Raw genomic sequence first — 4,184 nt, 5'->3', positions numbered from 1 at the left:
CATATAGATATGAGCTTCAAGGTAATCCTCTTTCCCTAATCAATACTACCATTATATATAAACCAGTTTTAATCTCCCTTTATCTCTGGAAAGCTGAGTCCTTTTTTTTTTTTCCCCAGAGCTTTTATATTTGAGTTTATTCTTCATTTAACTTTTAAAACACTACTATAGTTGAATATTAAAACAAAAACAATTGAAAGTAGTGAGCTATGATTATAGTCCTTCACTCATTCACTACTGCACATAAAATGCCAGCAGTGTTATTCACTGGCCCCATTAAGAGGTCTGACACTGAACACCACCCCTGGGATGATGTCTATCATCCTCATATGCTTCCCCATTGTAATGGTGCCATCTTTCCTGATTTGGATCAAAGTCCACCAGTTCTACCTGGTCCATTCCATCAGTCTCTTCTACTTCCTTCCTCTCAGGTAGGAGTTTTTCCAGCAAAGAGAGTTTATCAGGAGACAGAAAGCCATTCTCAGGAAAGTTTACCTTAAATTCGACGATGAGGTGACCCTTCTCATATGGCCTACAATAAATTGGCATGCCTTCATTTAGCACACAGTTGATATCTCCATGCTTGACAATCTGACCTGGATGAGAGGTGATGACAATGGCTCAGTTGTCAAGAGTAGATATTGGCTTTTGAAAATGGCACAGTGCTTCAACCAGCTGTATGTCCATACACATGAAAAAGTCTTCTCCTCGCCAAGTAAAAACAGCATGGTCCTTCTAATCTAAAACAATGATAATATCTCCTGGTTCCAGTCCTGGTTCTTGGTCTCCTTCACCATGGAATGTTATCTCCTTGCCATCTTTCATGCCTTTGTCAATATGAACTTCTAGAATCTTCTTCTCTCGAACTACCTTCCTTCCATTGCAGCTTTTACACCTATCTTTAAAACTGACCTGTTGCCCACGGCCCTGGCACTCCATGCACACAGACTGAATTTGCTGAACCATTTCAGGTTCTATCTGATGAATTCTTATTTGCATTCCAGTACCTCGGCAACTGGGACAACACTCAACTGCTCCTTTCTTACCACCTCGGCCTTCACATTTATCGCAAATCACATTTTTTTGCAGAGCTTGTTTTCTTGTTGCACCGTTATATAAAATCTTCTAAGGTTACTGAGAGCTGATGTACAACATTTTTACCTCTCCTTTCTCTCTGCATTCTTCCTCCTCCTCCATAAAACATATCAAAGATGTCCATGGGGAAGCCAAAACCACCACTAGGTCCACCTTCTTTAATTCCCTGTTCATCTCCTTTGTCATATAATTCCCTTTTCTTTGCATCAGAGAGTACTTCATAAACTTGAGAAATCTGTTTAAATTTCTCTCCTTCATTTGGATTCTTATCAGGGTGGTACTTCAAGGCCAGTTTTCTCTAGGCCTTTTTCAGTTCTTGGGTGGCATTGGGTTTGACCCCCCCAAACATCATAATAAGTGGTTTCTTTCACCATTTTCTACAGCCAGTGAGAGGGCAGAGGTCGATGTGGGGGAGCAGGAAGGAGCGCGTTGCTGGGCGCAGCTTGGGTAGCCGCTGCTCCTCTGCATCTCACCGAGCATTCTGGAAAGTTCCCAAAAGTTGAGTCCTTTAACAAAGATATCAAGATACACCCAGGAAGAATAAAAATAACCTTCCTTGCCCACATCAAGGATTTATAACCATCTTCCCATCTTTTTCTTCTGTCAGTGTTTCTGTGTATTTGTTTTGTTTCTGTGTATTTGTTTTGGTATTATATAAATCTTATACTTGGGGTTCATTTTGGTTGGGTCTTTTTTTTTTCTTGTCATTTACTTTTGTTGGTCTTTTTGTTTGTTTGTTTTGTTTTGTTGTATACCTTATAAATCTTACCTTTGGGACCCATTCTGGCTGGGTCTTCTCTCTCTCTCTCTTTTTTTCCTGTCTCTCTCCTTTTTCTTTTTTCTTTCCTTTTGGTGGTGACTTCCGATTGCTTAGAAGATTTCCAGGGTGCACTTTGCCTGGATCACAGTTGAAATATTCAGCTACACATCCCCTCAATCACCTCTCACCAAAATGACTAGGAGGAGGAACACCCAACAGAGGAAAAATTCAGAGACTGCGCTCTCCATCAGAACTATTGGATATGGATGTAAACAGTATGTCAGAAAGGGAATTTAGGGTAACAATTACTCAGGCAATGGCTAGGTTGGAGAAAATCATTAATGGAATTGATTAGGACAGAAGTGAAAGCCACCCGGGAAGAAGGTAAAAGTGCTATCAATGACATCCAGTCTAATCTAAGTTCTCTAACATCTAGGGTAACCAGGCAGAAGATAGAATTAGTGATCTAGAGGACAAACTGATTGAGAAAAAGGATCAGGAGGAGGCCTGGAACAAACAGTTAGAAGCCATGAAAACAGAATTAGGGAAATAAATGATGCCATGAAACATTCCTACATCATAATTATTGGGATCCCTGAGGGGGAGGAGAAAGAAAGAAGACTAGAAGTTATAGTTGAACAAATTTTCCCAGTCTGGGGAATGGAACCAACGTTCATGTCCTAGAGGCAGAAAGATCACCTCCCAAGACCAACAAATCTGGAAAGACCTTGAGACACTTGATTGTGAGACTGATGAATCAAGAGCTCTTGAGAGCAGCTAGGAGGAAGAGATTCCTTACATACAGAGGAAGGTCCATCAGAATAATGTCAGACCTATCCACAGAACCTGACAAGCCATATATGGCTGGCAAGACATATTCAGGGCACTAAATGAGAAGAACATGCAGCCAAGAGTAATTTATCCAGAAGGCCAATGTTCAAAATGGATGGAGAGATAAAGAGCTTCCAAGACTGGCAAGGTTTAAAAGAGTATGTGATCACCAAGCCGGCACTACAAGAGATATTAAAAGGGGTTCTATAGAAGAAGAAAGAACCCAAGAGTGTCATAGAACAGAAATTTACAGAGACAATCTATAGAAATAAGGACTTCACAGTCAACATGATGTCAATAAAAATGTATCTTTCAATAATCACTCTCAACGTGAATGGCTTAAACGCTCCAATAAAATGGCACAGGGTTGCAGATTGGATAAAAACAACAGGACCCATCCATATGTTGTCTATAAGAGACCTATTTAGAACCTAAGGGTACACCCAGACTGAAAGTGAAGGGATGGAGAAGCATCTTTCATGCCAACGGGCCTCAAAAGAAAGCTGCGATAGCTATTCTCATATCAGATAAATTAAAGTTTAAACTAAAGACTGTAGTCAGATATAAAGAAGGACACTATATCATTCTTAAAGTGTCTATCCACCAAGAAGATTAACCAATAACAAAAGATTGAGATTATTACCTGCATATTCTCGTACCGCAGTAATTTGAAACTAGAACTCAACCAAAAGAAAAGGTTTGGAAGGAATTCAAACACTTGGAAGCTAAAGACCACTCTGCCTAAGAATGTTTGGATCAACCAGGAAATCAAAGAAGAATGTAAACAATTCATGGTAATCAATGAAAATTAAGACACTTCAATCCAAAATCTATGGGATACAGCAAAGGTGGTCCTAAGGAGGAAATACATAGCCATCCAAGCCTCCCTCAAAGAAAAAGAAAAGAAAAATCCAGAATACACCAGCTCCCTTTACACCTTAAAAAATTGGACAATCAACAACAAATTAAGTCAATTCCACAGACAAGAAGGGAAATAATCAAGATTAGAGCAGAAATCAATGGGATAGAAACTAGAGATACAGTAGAACACATCAATGAAACTAGAATCTGGTTTTAGAAAGAATCTATAAGATTGATAAGCCATTGGCCAAAATAATCCAAAAGAAAAGAGAGAGGACCCAAATCAATAAAATTATGAATGAAGAGAGAGATCATGACTAACACCAAGGAAATAGAAAAAAATCATCAGAAATTATTATCAACACTTATATGCCAATAAGTTAAGCAACCAAGATGAAATACATTCCTGGAAATCTATAAACTTCCAAAACAGAATCAGGATGAAATTGACAACCTGAATATACCAATATCTAGTAACGAGACTGAAGCAGTGATCAAAACCCTCCCAAAAAACAAGAGCCCAGGACCTGATGAATTCCCTGGAGAATTCTACCAAACATTTAAAGACGAAATAATACCTATTCTCCTGAATCTGTTTCAAAAAATAGAAACAGATGGAAAACTTCCAGACTCTTTT

General features: G+C 38.9%; 1 pseudogene; it reads right to left on the bottom strand.

Annotated features, from left to right (window-relative positions):
• Window positions 1-205: 205 nt before the first annotated feature.
• Window positions 206-1,469, bottom strand: LOC132010196 (dnaJ homolog subfamily A member 1-like; annotated as a pseudogene).
• Window positions 1,470-4,184: the final 2,715 nt, after the last annotated feature.

This window comes from Mustela nigripes, chromosome 2, assembly GCF_022355385.1.
Source record: "Mustela nigripes isolate SB6536 chromosome 2, MUSNIG.SB6536, whole genome shotgun sequence".
NCBI classification, from domain to species: Eukaryota; Metazoa; Chordata; class Mammalia; order Carnivora; family Mustelidae; genus Mustela; species Mustela nigripes.
Note: the sequence above shows the minus strand (reverse complement) of the source record. Positions and strands in the feature narration are given on the sequence as shown.